The sequence below is a fragment of the Peromyscus maniculatus genome, chromosome X (genome assembly GCF_049852395.1).
Source record: "Peromyscus maniculatus bairdii isolate BWxNUB_F1_BW_parent chromosome X, HU_Pman_BW_mat_3.1, whole genome shotgun sequence".
Lineage (NCBI taxonomy): Eukaryota > Metazoa > Chordata > Mammalia > Rodentia > Cricetidae > Peromyscus > Peromyscus maniculatus.
The window spans coordinates 32,971,829-32,993,759 of record NC_134875.1 but is presented as its reverse complement, the minus strand read 5'-3'; the positions used below and the strand labels follow the sequence as shown (position 1 = coordinate 32,993,759).

The 21,931-nt window shown below is 38.7% G+C and overlaps 1 protein-coding gene across 7 annotated transcripts in view; it reads left to right on the top strand.

Annotated features, from left to right (window-relative positions):
* Positions 1-21,931, top strand: part of Gria3 (glutamate ionotropic receptor AMPA type subunit 3) — a 284,667-nt gene that overhangs the window by 231,434 nt on the left and 31,302 nt on the right. The window lies entirely within an intron of this gene.

Here is a 21,931-nt window from a genome sequence, read left to right as displayed (position 1 = left end):
CTGTTTTCACTCCCTGAAGGAGAGGAGAATATTTCTGGGAACCTTATAAGAATTCTCAGTGTCTTGGGATATCCATATCTCACTTTAACCACCTGTTTACAGAGTAGACTATTATGCCCAACTAAGGTAGTAGCGTCAAAATGACATTTAAGACCCTTTGAAACTGATTTGCCTTGGCTCTCCCTTCTATGGCAGTCCCAGAAGCTTATTTAGTAACAGTCCCTTACCTCATGAAATTAGTCACATGTGTCAGGGCTGGAAGCCAGGGATTTCCATCTGTTGGGTACTCAACACATAATCAGCTCCATGGAAATCTGGTTTGGTATCAACCTTCAACAGAGCTTATGTTCATGATCCCAATAGGTATCTACTTGCTATATGAATTAATTGACCACTTAGGATATTAAAAATAAACCAACAAACAAACTAGGACCCTGTGATAAAAGGTATTTGTTCCACAAGGAAAGCATTTTTCCTTGACAGTGATACAAGGTTAGGGAGATATGTGTTAAATGGTAATCAATACATGACATCAATTCCCATTAAGCTTTCAAAATCCATCCATCCATACTGTAGGCAAAGGGAACATTGTTGAAGAGATTTGTTAGCAGGCAAGCTTGAAAATGTGGCCATATAATCACTGTGCTCAGGCCTCATCCCCTATGTGCTTGGTGCCTGTATCTACTGATCCGTGTGATGATGGTTTCATTAAAGAGAATCACCCTACAGCAGACAATCTGAATCAACATTCAATTCTGAACAAAGTTACTGTCCCATTTTAATTGGTTTGTGGGTTCTAATTTCACAAACTCCTGTAACCTTTGCAGCCAATGAGTAATTCCCATGGAAATGAAGCTGTTTTGAAAATCTGATTAGAAGCAGGCAGATGTAACAAAGTGCAAATCATTTTTTATCCCCTGAATGACACTTTTTCTTTTTCCCCAAATGGTCACTAGTGACAGCATTAGGACTCTGTAAGGTGGTTCAGAAAAGCATATAAAAGTTGGTGATCTATGAATGAAACCAAGTAGTGTAGAAAAGTTGACATTTTAAGGCTGCTTTTACTGAAAACATTCTACGAATTTAACAAAGAGAATACTGGGTATACATACAATACATGAACCCAGCCTACTAATCTCCAAGCCACTTTTCCTCACTATGTTCTCCACACCACCCCTCAGTGCAGAATATCCCACTTGCCCTCAATGGGGCAGCAGAGCCAAGCTGCAAGAACAAGGACTTGATGGCCATAGTCATATCCCTTCAACTTCAGCCCCAGTGATCTCAAGGTATCAAGGATATTTTAGGAACAGCCCAAACATTAAAAAAAAAAAAATGGAGCTGGGCGGTGGTGGCGCACGCCTTTAATCCCAGCACTCGGGAGGCAGAGCCAGGCAGATCTCTGTGAGTTCGAGGCCAGCCTGGGCTACCAAGTGAGTTCCAGGAAAGGCACAAAACTACACAGAGAAACCCTGTCTCAAAAAAACCAAAAAAAAAAAATGGAGAGCTCTTGTAGCATGCCTTCTGGATTTTAGACAATAAAACAAGACCACACGAAGCATTAACAAACATAACATGAGCTCATTTCTTTCCCCTTTTACACCATACTAAAACCACAGAGACCACCTAGTAATAACATAAAACAGCCTAGGGCCAGCCCTTTAGATCTTCTAGTATGAGAAAGAAATAAATAAAATCAAATTCTCTTCCAATTGCCCTGTAGACACTTTTTTTTACTCATCCTAGGTAAGGCTGTCATTAAAATGATGGCAGTTTTAAGTGATCCCTTTGTTTGTTTCATTTTCTAAGCTTTCCCTAGCTGTCATTTTACACACACATAAAGTCACTGAAACAGTGGGGCCTGCCCCATCAGGAAAGGCAGGGAGGAACTGAGCAAAAGGCATGCAGGTGGAAGAGACATCTGGAATATTACCATCAGCCCTCTGGACTTGAAAATTGATTTCCTTAGACAGCAGCTTCCAAGCAGAGGTGGAGGCATACATGCTAAAAACCAAGCTGACAGCTTTTATTGTCACAGGCCAGAGAAATGCCACTATGGTTTGGGAAGCTACACCAAAACAATCATTCTCCGCTGGTTTCTGGAAATTTAACCTGATACAAATATGTATCAAGAAGTAGTACTGTGAAGAAAAAGCAACTCTAAAATCCTCTCTGCCTTCAGACCTCCTTAAAATCCCTTTTCAAAGGCTTGGCAACTTTGCCATTAGTACAGATTCAGGGCTCAGAGGTGGGATATTAAGTGAAATGTTTTAGAAAGTGGATGTAGGAGCTGAGAAGATGGCTCAGTCAGTGAAGTGTTTGCTATGTGAGCATGAGGACCTGAGTTAGTTTTCCAGCACCCACATAAAAAGCCAGATGTGCTAGTATGCACCCAGCTGTAAAATGACAGCACTGTGGAGGTAGAGATAGACAGAAGGATGTAGGAGCTCCCTATCCAGTCAGTCTAGACAATCATTGAGCTCCAAGTACAATGAATGACTGTCTCCCAAAAGTTAGGTGGAGAGCACTTAAAGAAGACACTCAGTGTTAACCTCTGGCCTACACACACACACACACACACACACACACACACACACACACACACACACACACACATTCATGCACTTGAAAATGCATACAGCACACACACACACACACACACATTCATGCACTTGAAAATGCATACAGCACACACACACACACACACACACACACACACACACGAAAGTAAACATAAAAGGAGAGGAGTGCAAGCAGTGGAGACTTTCCTTTGTGCCCTTAGATAAACAAAATATTTTATTAGGACTTTTATTAGGAAACCATTAAGGTCACCTTCTTTGCTTTGAGTAGAACACATTGTAAGCCAAACAAAACAACACACAAACACATTTTCACTTGGACCACACATTTCTTGAGTATCTGTTGATTATCTAAAAAGTGACTTTTCAAGTGCATGAATAAAAGAGAAAATTCCTTCTACAAGTACACCTGTGCCAAGTATGTTGACATTTTGAGATGATCGAGAAAATGTTCCACTAATCTCCCTGATGTCTTCTACATTTCCTAATGTTACTTAGCACACCAAACTATAAAAATATTTTTGTTAAAATTTTTGTCACTTAATACTATGATGCAATTGAAATTGTGACACAATATATCTGGGTAGGTTCAACCAAACGTCATTAGTTTGAAAACACAAGCTGGGCTTGGTAGCATATACCTGACATCCCAGTGTTCAAGAGGCCAGGACAAAAGGATTACTGGTTTAAAACCATCCTAAACAACAAAGCTACCTAAAGGTCAACCTGGGCTACACAGTGAGATAGTGCCTCAAAAAAATGATGTGGCTAATGTTTGAGGATACAGTCATGACAGATACAAGAAAACACATCTCAAAAACAGAAAGAGATAAGTTGACACTAAATGATGGCAGGTTGCAGACATAAGCTATACATACTATGTGGTAGTTTTAAAAAATAAAAAAATAATCTTTCAATTTTTATGTGGATGTTTTAACATCTTACCCATATATGTCTTACTTTCTTTCATATACTACATTAGATAGCAAAGGCCATAAATCAACCTTATAGGTCAAGACTGGAGATAGAGTGACAGCCACAAAGTGAGGATGCCGAGGCCTCAAAAATGAGATAAATATGTTGAGGTAGCTGTAGGCTTTTCCCATCCCTGAGCACCCAGATATTCACTTAGTGAGCTTCTTTGCAGGCAAGGAGCAGGCTGGGCAGAAAGACCAACCTCCAAAGAAGTAGAGATTGACCTAACAACTTAAGTATACAACTCAAACCATACCTATAACTATCTTAGAGAGACAGGGGAAAATGAGTCATAGAAGACAAGCTAATAATAATAATATAGATTGCATTATTTATTCATCATTCTTTCAGTAATTCACCTTTTGAAATGTTCATTGACACAAGCTCCATGCTAAGCACCAAGGGGATATACATCTATGTAGACAAAAATTAAAATCCATCTTTTTGTCATATTACTTGAAAATATACAGATAGCATTCTCCATCATCATTGAAGGTTATTTGGAGGATGGACTGCCTTACATATAGATATCTGAGATAATTATCTGAGTAGATGATTATCTCTTCAGTGAAGTTGATTGCTATTTATTTTTTCATCTCCCCAGCACGAGGTAACCTATGCATATGCTCCACGGTAACTAGAAACAGGGTTACTGCTTCTCCATAGAATAAAAAGCCTTTATCCTCCAGGAACTCATAATCTATCGACTTTTAAATGGTCTATCAACTTCCAAAACACAATGGTATATTACCATGGTCCATCCACACATCAGTCCTACAATGTAATCAGAACAAGAGACAGCTGAGGCATGATGGTGTTGTGACTTGCTGAATGACACCCAGCTCATGAACAACAGCTGGAACTCGAACCCTAGTATTCTAAGTCCTCATTAGGTTCTGATGTATTTTCACGAATCAGCCTTTACTGAGCACCTGCCCACGCATCTGTATCATTTCCTGGTTGATCTCTGTTTTCACTGCCTTTGGTAGAGGAATCTTAGCCTGCTGTAGTGGCACATGCCTACAATACCAGCACTTGGGAGGCTTGTGTAGAAAAGCCACAAATTTGAGGCCAGACTGGATTATATATAAGACCCTGTGTCAAAACTAAAAGTGAAAAAAGAAAACCTATACTTAAAGAAGATTGTTTTTCCATGCTCTGACAATTTCAAACTGATCCAAATAAGGAGGCAAAGGAAGGGAAGACATTTATAAAACTCAAACGAATGTTGTAAGCACAATAAATTCCTACCATTACATGATTTGTTACACTTTCTGACATGCTAAGGCTTACATCATGCATGGTGAATAAAACAGAAAGGAAGAACAGAATGGAATAGTTCTTAGTTCTACACACACCAATAACTTTCCTATTTTTCCTTGAAAGGGGGATATTGCTCTATTTCTCCTCAACTCTCAAGTTTGATAGTGTTGCTAGACTCTGCTCTACTTTCCTCATGGGGTAGGTGAAAGAGTAATATCACCAAACATGCTTTAAAACTATGAAGGGTTCTATAAATCCCAGAACATATTAAGAGAAGTCCCCAGAAATAGAACAATTAAAATAAAGTCATTCCAGAAAAGGCTCTATACAGATCTGAAGTGTGTTTTTGAAAAATCAAATAAGAAATCTTCTGCTGCTTTCTTAGTGGAAGAGATGTAGTTTTTTCTTCCTAGTCTTGTGAGGTTGGGGGAGTGGTGCTCATTTGTATCCTCTCCCCATCCTCCTTGTCCCACTCCTACTTCTAATTATAAATTAATACTGAATTCATCTGCTAGGCAGTCCACCATTAGCCATTCCTTTGTGGCCCACAGATTCGACAACTTCAACATGCACGATTTAGAGCTGCCCTTGAAGACCACCTAGAAATTTCAGGTGCTTTCAAGGTGGCATGCAGGCCATCTGCCCAAAGTACCCAACCATATGGATGTTATTAGCCTATCTCTGTTCATCCTCCCAGGTAACCTACTTGCTTACGAGAGCATTTCACAGCCCAGAAAGCCTAAGGGGGTTAGATCTCAGTTCTCCTTGAAGCTGCCAACTCTCTCTGACAACATCAGGGTAATTAACATTACACAGGACTCCCAGACTTTGTAAGAACTCTGAAAGTCTCTTCCCTAGAATTCATCTCAGGAGCTCACTTTCTGTTTTCCTTCTGACAAAGTCAAATCATCTGATAGCCTTCCAGTTAAGGGAAAGAGGACCCATCTGTTCAATTAGGCTTTCCTTGGGTTCACCTGCCAAACTTACACAAATTCATTATTTATAATTATTCCTCATCACCATGCAAGACGCTAAAAACTTGACTGTAAGATTCAACATCTCAGTATACTCAACCTGTAAGAACAATGAACTTGGATGCTTACTTGTATTCCACTTTTTAAAAAATGGAAAAATCACAAATGAAACTTTCGATTGGATTTTTTTCTCCTCAAAACAACCATGTGATAGTCTATGGCCATATTTATTTCATTCTCCCACATCCTCTATATTTTACCAAGAGTAAATAAATACTAAGTATCTACCATATCAATGTGTATAAGAATGTGACCAAATCCCTGCCTTCAAGAAACATGCATTCTGTTGGATACAGAGAAACAATGAACATGTGATGAAACACATATATAGAAAAATATGAAGGACTGCTAAGAGCTCCAACATACAATGAAGAATGACTTGTGATTAGATATGACTATTTCAATTGGGAGCTTGAGGGAGGGAGGACTCAGACGAAGTCTCTCTAGGGAGATAACATTTAATTTAAGAAGAAAAGTCATGTGAAAATCTGACATGTGAGAATTCAGAGAGAGAGAGAGAGAGAGAGAGAGAGAGAGAGAGAGAGAGAGAGAGAGAGAGAGAGAGAGGACTCACCATCACCCCACCTAGAAAGAAACAGGAACAATCCCAGAATGCTCTGGGACAGGAAGAAAATCACTGTGTCCCCTGTCTAGAGACCAGTAAGTGATAAACAGAGCTGGACTCTACACGTGGTAGCTCAAGTATTAAAATATAGTTAGAATCTCTGGCCAAAAGAAATGTCTTTTCAAATGAAAAGGGACACAGTGAGGAATTACACCAGCAGCTTTGAATTCTTAGTCATTACCCAAGCTCTCTCCTATGATTGTATCACCCTTCCTTGTCCTTGTCCTTCTATGTACCTTTCTGATGAGACAGTTCTACTGTGTTACAACTTCAAGGAGCTCCATAGCTCTAAGATTGAAACTGAGACAGTGGTATTTGTGTAGGCATGAGCCAGATCACCTGGAAAAGCTCAAAATCCAGAGGAAGTCAGTGAGCTCAGGAATATGAACAGAACTTAAAAGCAGTACAGAAGGGAAAGCTGGAATCAAAGCCCAGAATCCCCTGCCCTCTAGCCAAAAGCACTGTCTTAATATACCATTTCCTATCTCTTACTCTCCTTTGCTTTGCCTATTTGTGGAAATGTCTACACACACACACACACACACACACACACACACACACACACACACACACTTTTTATCTGACCATATTTAAGTATGAAGCCTCCCATGAGGGAGTGAATTTGACTAATGAGGGGACTGTGACCTAAAGCCTACCTTTACTAAGGAGGGTTAGTGTGATGCATCTTTCTGAAAAACAGTAATTGGATCAACAGCAGGATTTTAAGCCTTAAGTGAAGCAATGAGCTCTCTGTAGTCTTTCCACCTTCTGCACTGTTGTAGCCATTGTAAGGGTATTGAGTAAATAGAAGTACAACTGTTGTCATCAAAATCTCTCATCCATAGAGTGGCCATGAAGTGTCTATTTAATATAGGCAGCAGGGTGATGGTCGACTTCCAGTTCATGAGCAGCCCAGAGGCCGGGTATCCTAGCCTTCATCTACAGCTGTAGCCACAGGCGGTTGATAAATTTTCTACTCTGTGTAGGTTTTGTGGATTAACTGAGTGTGGACATCACTAACATCCCTACAACTCTTAACAAGTTACACAGTGTTCCTCCACAAATCATTCGTACCTCCGGTGAAAACTTAAAAAAAAAAAAAAAAAGCCTGTTTCTTCCTTGTAGCTTTCTTTTGGTTATCATCATCACCTGAAGAAAAAGCTGTGGGTACAGAAAAGAGACTTCTACCATAGCTGGAGACTAATTTTCTCTCTTTCATAGAGACCAGATCAGTTTTTGTAAGGCTGGTCCAGTTTTTTCCACATTTTGTTCCACTGGGATTCTTGTTGTTACCATGGATACCTCTTTCTGCCCTTGGCACTTTGGGGATGCAGCAGAGCATCCATTATATCAAGACCCCCCCACCTTGAATCACTTTGTACTGGCTTTTTATTCTTCCCAGGCAATTTCTGGGCCTGCCCTTCTGCCAACTTAAAGATTAACGAGGACTAGTTAAAACATTAATGTTTTGACTTCCTTCCAAATCTTTACCTATACAGTATAACTTGAACTCTACTAAGTAGTCCATCTACCAGAAAATTCACAACAAATAAAAGAAATTCACGGAAATTATTTATATTGGAAACATATTCTTTCCTGGATAACAGAAATCCCTAAATGCATTTTGCTGTTTAGAGATCATTAACTACTTGTCAGAGAAATCTAGAAAAGAGAATTTTCAGAAATAAGCATAGAACAGCCCATGCACTGGTTGAGAAATAAAATTTGATTTTCAAAAAATGACTCTGCTGTATGACAACTTTTTCTAGGAATTTATCTGTTACATAATATAAGGCATCCTCTTATCTAAGTGGAGCAGCACAAACCAGGGAAAGAAGAGTTCAAAGATATTTCGATCATACTTATATTGGCATGGTTGTGTTATTCCGGCAGTCTAAAAGTTAATCCTAGAGGCTCCTTTATTACACACAGGTCATGTTTTCAATACTTTTGGATCCATGCCTTACTATATATGCAGCAGATACCATCATGGTGCTAACACTGAAACAATGAGAGACTTAACAATTCCACATTCCTTGATTTTGTTTAAATTTGTAACCTTAATGTTACATTAATAATGACCTGTTTTGCATATCTGTTTGATTGTACCGTCTTAAGGATTCATTTAAACCTGGGGAGGACAGCATGACTCCTACCTGCCTCTCATTAATAACATACTTTTCAGCAACTAGATAATGAATGGGTTGGATATAAATCAGTCGAGATGCAGATTGTCATTAGGTGGAAAAAGGAGAAGCAATCTCCAAGTAATTTTGAGACTGAAGGGAAAGAAAACTACACATCTTAGAGAGAAATGACTACATAGGAAGGCTTGGAATTGAATATTCTGCTGTCTTTACATGTCAGACAGTGAAAGAAAAGTTATCCTAGTAGAAATTAACTTTTGCAAATGACTTTGAATTTGGGGAATTAATGGAAACAAGTATTTTAATCACGGTGAAGAAAACAGCCTGACTCTTGGCCGCAGATTATCCTAGTGGCTGAGATAGGGCTGTATATGCAGTTCTTAACTGTGTTGACTTTATTGTAGAGACACACTTGGTAGGGATATGCAATGAAGATAGTGATCAGTAATTCCAGCTGATAAAAGTCTGCAACTGGTTGATCAGAGTCAGCATTGAAGGCAAGCAGAAGCATCTTAAAGGAGAAATACATAAAATGTATTATTGGCCCCCTCCACTCTTCTGCAATAACAACAGATAATAACACTCTGGCTCCGGATTTAGAGGGCATGCTTTTCAAGTTACTGTATTTCTTTAGTGATAAGTTGCTGGCACAAAAATGAGGATTTAAGGGAAATGCATTTCAAAGCAATGACTGCCAATAAATTATCCCACAGGCCCCAAGTTTCTCAGGAAATAGCAAATACATGAAATTTGGAAATACAATCCTAGCTTTCAATTTCTTTTTATTTGTCTAAGTCCTTTAAAATTCAACATGGCTTCTTCCTGCATTTTGACTACAGATCTTTACTGGAAAAAAAAAAGATGATATCCAAGTCTACCTGAAATTCAAGTCAAATGAAATAATAGTGTGATCTGGTTTGCTGTAAAAAGGTTTCAGATTATGAATTTTTTATTCTTTTAGAATTTAATATAGTACATTTTTATCATATGCTTTCCTATCCACCAACTCTTCCCAGATCCTCCTACCCAACAAACTTCATGTTCTTTTCCTCTTAAAGAAAAAAAATGCTACTAAAATTGTGGAGTCCAATTTGTTAGCTAACTACTCAGGAGCATGAGGCCTGCCTGGAGTGGTCGATATACCCAGTGTCCATTAAAAACTGGTTTTCTCTCTTCCAGCAGCTGTCCGTTGTAAATAACTTGGCTATGGGAGAACTCTGTGCCTACTTCCATTTTGTTGTGCAGGGATTTTGTCTGGCTTGAACTTGTGAAGCTCTTGTCATGGGCTCTGTGAGTTCACACATGCATCAGCCCTGTTGTGTCTGGAAGATGCTATTTCCTTGAAATCCTCCACCACCTCAAGCTCTTACAATCTCTCCAACCCACCTTCCACATAGATCCCAGACCTGGGCGCAGGGCTAAGCACTCTAAAGTCGTTCACTCTCTGCATGTTTCATACTCTGGTTTTATTTCTGCTCAACAGTGAGCAGGGCTGAATGTAAAGCAATCTAGTTTTCTAGTTGAGTCTGTAAACAAAAAACAACTTGGCTTTAGCTCACAATTCTGTTTCCTGTTTTGCTCTTGTTATTTGTTCCCTAAAGGGGTTTAACTTATAAATCTTCAATTTAGCGGCATTTGTTTTAGTTTGGGGCTTTTGAAATAACTTGGTCCAAGTACCTGGTGACTGTATGACAGCAACCAAGCCAAATGGCTTTGACATTCAACTTGCCTGATTCCCAGAGAATTATCACCATAGAAAATGTTAGTCCTGTTTTCCTAGGTGACTAGAGGCAAATGTGTAGCAGTGACCTTAACACAAATGTAACATAGGGTGAAAACAGTGGGTAGAAGCACCTGCAGGCACTTGACAGTCACTGAAATTTTAGAAGAAAGTATCTCTGAAGCTCTACCACTTTCAATTTTGATCTTACACAACATCACAACCTATCTGGCAGAGCAGATACAGGAAAGAATTCTTGAAAAGATAATGGGGGATTTTTGAGTATTGCTGCTTGGCTGCTCATCCTAGTTAGAATTATTCCCTTGGGAAGGAGACTTGAAGAGACACAGTCCAAACAACTTAACGTAACAACTTCTAGAACCAGAGAAAGAGCATCAAGCTGGGTGAAAATTTAAATAGCATTCTCAGTTTTTTTTCTAACAAGCATTTTCTTTTGTAATAATCTGTTCCTTTGAAGGAAATTGTAGTTCTTGGATAGATGTAATGAGAATATTCTTTCATAGTACACCTAGACATGGGAGGCCATTTATTTTCAATTTTACACAAATAGGTTAAGTTTAAAAGAAATAGTCTCAGCATGTGTATGAGGAATTTTTACTGGTGTAAATAACACAGCTTAGCTTTCTCTAGAGAGGCTTTCCATAAACATAGACTGGCTAAGCAAATCCAGAGTAACAGTCATTGCCTCCATCAACAGGAAAAAGCAGGAAAATGTTATCAAGTAGACAAAAGCAGTTCTTTGTGTCTTCTTGCTGCAATTCTAAGACTTAACTACTTGTAACTATTAATTCTTCAGTAGTTCTAGCTACATTTCAAGGAGACGTGTGTAGATAGAAACTAGCACAATGGACAACACGGGTATAGGGAGATCAGTTGCATTACACATTTTTTGATTGTTTTAGCTTCTTGAGCCTAAGGACCACAACTTATACACCATCGTTGCCTACTGTGTCCAGCACAGTGTCTGATGCAACTATTAAATGGTGTTTTCTATGATTTCATGAGTTATGCTAAATTTGTTATTGGCAGTCTTTTATTTCATCATCTCAATAATACTGTGAGACAGGTCCTATTATTATCTTCCTTTTTCAGATAAGAACCCTGAGGCTTAGAGAAGTTAACTGATTTGTCTAACATCATATAGCTAATAGGTACCCCAGCCAACTCTGTGTAACATCAAGACGAATGCCCTACAAAAAACAACAACAACACAACACTGTAGCCAGACATTTCTCAAGTCCCACCAAGCCCCACGATCTGGACTAATCTCTCCCACCCATGGTCCCACAGCCACTTATAAAATAATTACTCAGAGGCTTAACATTAATTACAAATTGTATGGCCTATGACTCTGGCTTCTTACTAACCAGCTCTTACAGTTAAACCCAACCTATTCCTATTAATCTATGTATCACCATGTGTTCTGTGGTTTTACCTGTATTGCATTACACCTTGCTTCTCTGGGCAGATCTCCACATCTCTTCTGACTCTGCCCTTCTCTCTGTAACTCTGCTTGGATTTCCTGCCTGCCTCTAAGCTACCTTGCCATAGGCCAAAGTAGCTTATTTATTAGCCAATGAGAGCAACACATATTCACAGCATACAGAAAGACATCCTATAGCACTTCCCCTTTTCTATCTAATCAAACAGGAAGGTTTTAACTTTATCATAGTAAAATTATATATAACAAAACAGTTATCAAGCAAGAATTACAGTTACAATATCTAGTCTATTTGTATTTGACAAAATTAAAGAAAATGCTCTATCATCTATCCTATTTTTATGAGTCTAAAGTTTCATGTCTAATTTATCTCTTATCACAACCAAGGAAAACTATAACTATCTAGTCTTCAACTCCATCAATGACCACAGAAGGATATAATATTATCTAAGTAAACAGGAAGTGCATTGTAAGAAGCTTCCAAAACTCTAGAAATGACAAAAGACATCTAGTTGCCTGGACAGTCACCCAAAGTTCATCTGCAACATTGGGCATTCATCTTCAGCCCATAGGCCAGTCGTTTCTCCTTGTGTCCTGCAGAATGTCTGTTAGTCTCCTCTGCAAAGCAGGAAACTGGAGGACCATCTCACCTTGCAAAGCTCAGTGGTCACCTTCCTATGGGTCCTGCATGTCCAAGTTACATAGCATCCTGTCAAGCAGTCGAGGCAAGGGCACTTTTTGACTAGTGGCTAACCTTTGCCACAAAGAAAGCAAATTCCATAATGAGTTTCTTCAATGCCCATCCCCCTCTTTGAAGTAAATTGGTGCTGCCAGAAGCAGACGTGTCTCATTGTCCAGCAAAGTCTAAGTTCTTAAAACATTTTAAATGCCATATTCTGTAGGTCTTTGAAGTGTTTGAAGATTGCCTACCTAACTGAAATATATCTATGTATACCTAGAAAACTTAACTAACATGAATATAAGTTTGATTATCATCAATGACTAATTATTCTGTATAATTTCATTATATTACAATTGTAAATGAGTTGTATAAACATAATATCTTAAACACGAGTAGAAATATATATATATATTTATTTTGTTATACATATATATATATGTATATATATATGCAGTATAACAAAATTAACTTTAAATTTGTATCAATAAACCAAAATCCATACTAATATAAAATATGTAAGATTAATAGTTGGTGTTTTTTGGATTAAAGTAGATTCAAAAATCTACCCTTTTATCCTATCATTTCTATATCATACAATTCCATATAATATCCCCCTTTCTTCTTTTAGAAAGAGATTGAATATGATCAATAACAATTTGTAACCAATCCCCTAAACAAAGACAAACATCCATAATCCATTTTGGGGCAATGTGGGCGTAGTGTTCTAGGCTACTTCCTGCTGGTTGGGGACACTGTTAATCTTATGGGGACCCTGAGAAAATTTAGGATTATGGTTAAGTCCTAACTGGAGTAGTCTGTGAGGCTAGATCATCTCAGCCAGCAGCCTTGAAGCCTTTCTGGATGCAGAACTCAGAGGAAACTGCAACAGAGGCTCTCTGAAACATCGGATCATCTGGGCCATCTGTTTTCATTGGTGTCTGGTCCCCTTGTCCTGAAAATACATAAATTTTAAAGATAGCATATATATCTGCATTAATACAAGTACAGACTGTGCATTGTGCACAAGTAAGCCAACGATAATTTCTTGTTATGTATTTGAGCAGGTAAAATATACATCATGTCTTGCAGTTCTTTCAGGTTTATGTTTTTATGTCTGTAGTCAGGATTTCAGGAGGTCTTCCTCCATCAAATCTGATCATCTTTAATTTTGAATAAATCCATAGCCTTTCATTTTCTGTGGAAACAAAAACATAACCTCTCCCCCAAAATGGCAAACCTTTTGACTTGAGTTTTGGAGTCAAGATATTTTTTAAATATGTAGGTTGGTAAGCCACAACACCACTGCAAGTTACACCATGGACAGGCAGTCTCTTCCAGAGCCCCAGTAACTAGGTAGTTTATCCACAGTATTCACACTGGCTAGGGCAGAATAAAGACAGCTTGGGATCTGTCCATAAGCATGAAAACTAGGGATGTAAACAAGTATGCTGGTTTGTGTTTAGGTGTTGTGTATCAGATTAAGTAGCTACTTTGTACTTATCTAAATAGATTAACAGAAAATTAGTTGTTTTATTTGTCATTTTGCATATGGAGACCATTGCATTGACCCCAGTAGATGAACATCAATAGAACATAATCAGTCCGTGAAGTCATCCTTTTTTACTTGGTGCATTTACCAGAAGGTTCTATGGGCTTCCATGCAGCATATTTATGCCAGGACATGCAAATGCCAGCAAATCAATTTTCCTGCAGCTTTCACAGTCCGTGTGTTTGCCAGACAAAACCCCAGCCAGCCACTTTTTTTTAATGAGCATAGCGCTTTTAGAAATAATACTTACTGGAACACTTCTAACACAGAAAGGAAGAAAAGACTTAAATCTAAATCCAACTGTTCAAAGTGGTGAGCCACAGGAGAAGGTGAAATGTGAATATATTGAAATTGAACATTTAATGGCCCCATTTGGCCTTATAAGGTAGATTTTTTTTATCAAGTATCTAGTTAGTCAGATCTGATTCAATCTATGCCTCAGTGGCATTGACAGCACTAACTCTGACATGGTCATCACTGCTACCATCTGTACGCACATCATCATGTGCCCCAGTGTTATTTGTCCTGCTTTCCTGCATTAGTTACTTTCCTTGTTGCTGTAACAAAATACCTGCCAAAAGAAAACTCAGGGTTTCTTTTTGGCCGACAGTGTCAGGGGATACAGTCCATCATGGCAGAGAAGGCATGGCAATAGGAACATGGGGCAACTGCCTACATGTTATTCACAGTTAGGAGGCAGGGAGGGATAAGTGCTATTGTTCAGTCCATTTTTCCTTTTTCATTCAGTCCAGGACCACAGCCCATGGGATGGACCTGCCTACATTTATGGTATATCTCCTCTGTTCAGTTACACTTGTCTAGAAATACCCTCATAGATACAATCAAAGGTGTGTTTCCATGATGGCTCTAAATCAAATTTACAATAAAAATTAACCATCAACCACTCCATGACATATTCAAATTCCACTTCTTTCTTGTATTCTTCTGTCACAAATTTTCTAACAAACCAAATCATACAAATTGTTGGGGTTTTGTTGTTGTTGTTGTTGATGATGATGATGATGATGATGCCGTTGCTGTTATAAATACCATGACAAAAGCAACTTGGGGGCTGGGGAGATGGCTCAGCAATTGAGAGCACTCATTCATGGGGTGGCTCACAGCAGTCTAGAACTCCAGCTCCAGGGAAATCAGATGCCACTGGCTCCAAAGGAACCCACACTCATTAACATACCCATACACGGACATAAACACAAATACACAGGTCAAAAATAAATCTTATTTAAAAAGCAACTTGGGGAAGAAAGAATTTATTTGGCTTATACATCCCAATCACAATTCAGTACTGAGGCAAGTCAGAGTAAGAAATCAAGCAGGAGCAGAGGCAAGAATCACAGAAGAAAGCTGCTTCCTGGCTTGACTCCAGTCTCATGTTCAGCTACCTTTCTTATACCTCACCAGAATACCTGCCTGAGGATAAGAGCACCCACAGTTGGCTGGGATCTCCCCTATCAATCAGCAATAAGAAAGTCCCACCCAGACATGCCATGTCCACAGGTCAATGTGATGGAGGGATTTTCTCAGTTAAGGTTCCATCCTCCCAGGTAACTCCAGTTTGTGCCAAGTTGACAAAAACTAACCAGCACAGTGGCTACGGGTGGTGTTACTTTCTCATTTGGCATGTGGGTATATCCTAATTTATTAGGAATTTACTATATACCAGGCCCATTGGTAGAAGTTTTGTGAATTATTTTTTTCACTATCCTATCTCTTTTTCAAAGATAGCTATTAGAGTCTTTGAGAAATTTAAGTAACTTGCCTAAGTCAAGAAGAAGACATTATCTCTAAAAGTAGGATATAGAGCCTTGTGATAAACTAGCAGGTTTAACTTTATTTGTGCCTTTTAGCTCAGATATGTGGCTTCAAAAATGAACCAGTAGAGATGATCAAGACTACAGAAAATCACATTAAAACAGTAGGTTACTTGAATGCATACTATCCACTGGAGCCTGTGAGGATCATCAGTAAAGGCAATGACTTCCCTTCTACTTGAATCTTATCAGTAGCAAATAATTCAAGAGTGTAATCAGAATGCATTTTTGAATGTACAAAATTGCAAAATAATGAAGCATCAATATAAGAACAAACCAAAGGGAATAATAATTCAAAAATGGGTCAAAATGTAAACCTCAAGCAAAAAAAAAAATTCAGCTTCAACCAGTTCACTGATGTTTTTTTGGTCAATCTCTTCATAACTAAGAGGCAGTTTGCAGGTGGAGGAGGTGCTGAATGCAAATTTTTTCAATTCCCATCTAGGCTACCTTAGAATTATCATTTTTTCCTTTCTCAGCTGTAGAAGTAGAGGGAAGGGAGAGAATCTACATTCCTTATAAAACTATCTGAGTTTAAATTTCAACTGTTCATTTATGTATTAAATCAACATTTACTGACGGTACACTATGTGACAGCCATTGTTCTAAGCACTAAAAATGGACATTTTCCCATTATGTTGAGTGAAACAAATGAACAAAGTAAACAAACGTTGTTTCAGATTAAAAAAACAACAAGAAATAAAATACTATATTTTCATTTGGAGTTAGTGTAATAAAAAAAAAAGTAGATAAGCCGATAAAATGCTAGTGGTGCCATTTTATCGCAGCTGATTGCAGAAGACTTTCTTTGACACCTAACTGAAGAGGAAAAGCAGACTACTTTCAGGCAACTGGAATATGTTTAGTCTCACTTGGCAAAAGAAGCCAAAGGTAAGTTGAATCAGAATAGAAATCTGACTTTGTATGCCAGCAAGTGACACTAGAGAGGTCACTGGAAATTTCACTGAACCTATCAGTTTGGAAAGGAGCCATCTGAAATAGCATTCCTTAAGGTAGAAACCTGCTGTGAACTATAGAAAACAGTGTGAAAATGTTAGGCAAAGGCATTCTCAATGAGTTCTTGACAGTTGAGGGCAAAGCTCGACGTCAAAGCTAAAAGTGATGTCTAATTCCACTGAAGTTATACTAAAGTGCCCAGCCCCCAGAATAACTCAGGCAGGGTCATCATCACCCGACAGAAAAGCTAATAATAGAACCCTGCAAGCCTTTCCTTCTCCTCTTCTCCCTGTTCATACCAATACTCAGTCACAAGGCAGTCATTAGTTGAAGCAAAAGGGAACTGAGAGACAGTACTTGTCTGAATGTTTGAAGGAAGGACAACAAAATTGGGGTTTAGGTCATGCTTTAGAAATGAAATCACTTCCGCTGTGCCTTGACCCAAATCAAAATGGAAAGTATTTCCTTTGTCAGGTGGGAGTTGTAAAATTCAGTGATTCCCAATACACCTCATCAGAAGTACTGACTTCTTCAAAGCCCGTGTGAAAGAAAAACGCACGATCAGATGTGCTCTTCCACTTCTGCCTCAAATTGTCTTGTTCATTTATGTAATGCAATATTAACACTAGGGGTCTAGAGCAGGGTTACAGTGACTAACAAGAATATTCTTGATAGGAACAGGCCAGGACTAATTTCAAAGTTACTACCAATTTCCAAAAGTTCAGAAAAGACATTTTAGAAGGTAGGTTGCTCTTTTTTTTTTTTTAATCAAAGAGGAGATGGTCAGTCTTCCAGTAAAGCAGTTGAGAGTTTTAGGGGAAAGATCTGCCTGCAGCCTTCAATTCAGCAGACTTGGGTAGTGTCTCAGCATCATTCATTATTGTATGATCTTAGACAAGTTGTTCAAGCAACAGCAAATCTTAAAATTTTTCATACCCTCTAAGGTGGCGTGCTGCTTGGGATTTGCCTTAAAAATAGCACAGTTTTTCCAAGGCTTGTCTATTTGAAGTGACTTTATGGAGGATGCAGAGAAAGAAACAGATAGGCTAATGTCTTTTCTACCATCTTGCCCATTGCCCTCTCCCCCTTGATTCCCTAACTCATCAAACCAGAACTCATTGTTTCATTCTACCAACATTTATGGATCCAGGTGCTGCTCTTAGATCTCAGGTTCCAGCAATCAATAAACAATAGCTGCTGAAGCTAACTCAAACGGCTTCTGAGTTGCAGAATTGAGATGATAGTATATGTAAAATCACCTTGGCAGCCAGAAAGGTTTAGGCCAATATAGCATTTAAAGACATCCACCTCTCTTCTACTTCCAGCAATGAGAAATGGAAGGACTCTCTGAATAAGGAAGGGAGATGCCTGCAAGGTTGTGTGGCAAGCGAAACTCTTGCCATAAAATTTTCCCCTTCGGGTACTTAAACCTACTATTAGAAATGTCCATTGTCTGAGTCACAACTAAGGGATGTCTAGAGCTTAGTGTGGTGGTGGACTCCTGTAACACAAGCACTCAGGAGAATAAGACAGGAGGATTGTAACAGGCTAAGGCTGGATGGAGGACTGCTACCTAGTGAGTTTCAGCCTGGGCTACATAGTAAGGCACCATAGGAAAACTATACATAAACAAAAAGGAGATTCTGTGGAGGTGAGACTACAGACTTTAGTACAGAACTAGCAAGAGGCCTACAGTATTCATACCTTACCATACCTCTTTCAATCTCCTATCCTGCCCACCTCAACAATATTCTCTTCTAACCCCATCAGACCTTAAGAAAGACAAAAGCATAGAGCTCTCCAGAGTAGCTGCATCATCAACATCATTTCCCTCTAGCACCATGCCTTGGAAAGGTCACCTATCCATATCCCAGTATTTGATCTGCAAGGTAGAATTTCTTTTTAAATATTCTGAAGGACATGCCCAGTACATTGATTCAGTAAGTGACCACTTCAGGCAAGGTGAAGCTCCAATATACCTTTTTGACTTTGTAACAGCTGTAAATACCACCTGAACCCTTATTAAAAGCAGAAATTTTACAAGGGCTAAACAACGCAGAAGGAAACTGATATTATAGTTTACAATTGCAGTCTCTTAATTAACGGTTCCATCTAGAGAATAATATAATAAATTTAGAGGGAGGGAAATGAGTCCTTGGAACTCTTAGTTCCCTTGTTTGCTGTCCTATACATGGCAAACTAGCCCTAAATGGAACTTTTTTAAATGCCAAAAATTCCATTTCCTTCTCACGACATGAATCTCCCATCCAAATAAAAATGTATCCCTTAGAAAACACAGAAGCCCCTTTAATATCAGTGAACCACTCTATGATGGCCAAGGCTGCTGTCAGAAAAAGGGATGTGAGATGGGTCTCTGAGGGAGTCTGGCAATTATATTATGGGGAAGGTAGGAGCTGAGCTCTCCAAAGTCAAATCTAGTCCTTCTGTGACATTTGGATACAAGGCTAGTCTTCCATACAAAGCAATGTGACTTGGTAACAACAGTCACCAAATAAATAATGCCTGTTCTCCCTTGAGGGACACTGGGAACAAAGTGCTCAAAGCCAGTTTCCCTGACCTTTCCTTTATACTATGCTCTCAAACTATTCATGCATATGTGTTTGGGGGCATAGAGAAGTTATAAACACACAAACTACTCTCCTTAGAAATAACATAATACTTTGTCCTCTGATAGTAAACTAATACCATAAAATAAAAATGCATATTTTGCTTCTGCTGACAGTGATTTATTCATCTGTTTGATTCAATCAATTCTAGATTGTCCATGTGAGGACAAATGTCTGTTGAAGGGAAAAATTGTTTTCATATCCAGATTATGAGACAAGATAGTTCCCTTTATGTTAATGGCACTATATCAAGCACATTTGTGGTCAGTTCTGGTAGCACGTTTTAGGAGCAGATTCTGAAAACAATTTAAAATACATCTGGAAGATAATGACTAGAAGAGAACTAATTATGACTCTTGTCAGACAAATAACCAAAAAAGGGTCCTTACATGTATACCCTACAAAAGAAGCAGCTAGCAGGTAACTTTGTGATCGTAGACTTCAGACCACACAATTACTCTGAATCACTAAAGTGGGAAGAGTTAGACTGGGGAGATGGCACTTTACTTTAATCTCCATTCATTCCACAGACACACTCTACTCAGAAGGGCCCAACTTTGTCTGGGAATCACCTTGCCTATGCACAAGAATTGGTGCAAACTTCTGGCGAAGGATGGGGGGAGGGGAATTGCTCGATTCAAGCAGAAGGCAAAAGTAGGATAAGATAAGGGAGGCTTTGATTCCAGAAACCAGGCAACAGAAAGAAGTTTCTCTCAACTTGACCTTCCCCATTACAGAGAAACCTATCGTGTAATGGCTAGAGATACCTCATCAGCAGAAGCATTTAAACAGAGGAGGCTTCATTGGAACGGAGGTTGAGCAAGATGTCTTTAAAGGTGCTTCTGAACTCTGCTACTGTATTGTTCTACTGACTCCAAGCAGATACTCTTTTGACCAAGTAGATATTCCATCTTAACACATAAAAAAAGTAGAAAATAGTACAGGTTTCCTCGGGAATAGAACTCTGGTTCATGGGGATTTTAACGTATAAGCCTCAAATACACTACAAAACATAAATTTTAATACAGAAAATTAGATGGTTCAGCGGATAAAGGCACTTCCTACCAAGCCTGACAACCTGAATTTAATCTCCAGGATCCAAATGATGGAAAGAGAGAACCAAGTCTGTACATTATTCTCTGCCCTCCAAGGCATGCCATGGCAGGGTGTGTGTGTGTGTGTGTGTGTGTGTGTGTGCGCATATGTACATACTAAATAAATAAATAAATGTAACTTTAAATTTTAAGGGAAAATTGGCACACTACCTTTCTTCCACCAACAAAAATCTAAAAATCAAAAGTCAAATGATAATGATTTTTGTTAATAGCAGATCACAGATGTTCTGAAGGAGTATACCTAGAAATCCTGCTACTAAAAATACTAGAAATTCTGCTATTAAAGCAAATTTCTCTATCTTTACTATAAAAAAGACAGGTGTTCTGACACTATTCTAAGAATGCTTTAACCCGTTAATTTCTAATAATCTTTTGAAGTAGGTGTTTAAACCCATGCCATTTTACAGATGGGGAAATTGAGATGTAGTGGCTAGAAAATGTATGCACCTGGCAAGAGGGATTCAAACCCAGGCAGTCTGGCTCCATGCTCTTTTATATATATTCTTTTGAGATAATATTTCCCCTCTTCCTTTCCTTCTGTCCAGTCCCTTCCTGTGTATCCACCCCTTGCTTTCTTCCATATTCCTCATGCTCTTCCCATAGCACTGTAAAGTCGTGCTGTGCTTTCTTGTGTGTACAGAAGAATTCTTTTATCACTGAAGCACCATTGGATTACAATTGCATCCATTACAGAGATGCAAGGGCAGACCAGTGACCTGAGTGGCAAGTGAGTCACTAATTACTGGCTTCCACATAACAGATTTGCAGGTCCCAGGATTCAAATTTTTATCTACACACACACACACACACACACACACACACACACACACACACACATACAAAATTTACATCTTTGACCTTCATGCTTTATTGCATGCAAATAGTTAGAAGCATGGCTGCGGAAGTCGTTAATGCTAGAGCACTACCTGATCTGCTCTTGTGGATTAATTAATCTGTTCCCCCCTCCATCCACGTATTTCTTCTTTGGATTTCTTTTGCTAATTACCTAGCAGTGCTGTCTCGTGGCCTCACTACATAAGTGATTCTATTTTTTCCCCTTTTTGACACAATGTGGTGCTCTATGGGGTGAAGGAAATGAATCATGGCAGGTTGGGGAAAAAATGAACTTGTTATTACAGATCTAGCCATAATTTTTTAAATTGACGTTCAGATGATTGCACTAACATTCAATCGCTTTTATTGCTTTTGGTATTTCAGCCAAAATAAAATAGTCTCTAAAAAAAGAAAATTTTATTATTTATTTTTTCTTCTTCTTTTTTAATCTGAACGCCATACTGTCAGTTAAATGCTAGTTAGGAAGATAAATGCCTCTGCTTAAATTTTCTCACTTGTGAACCATTTCT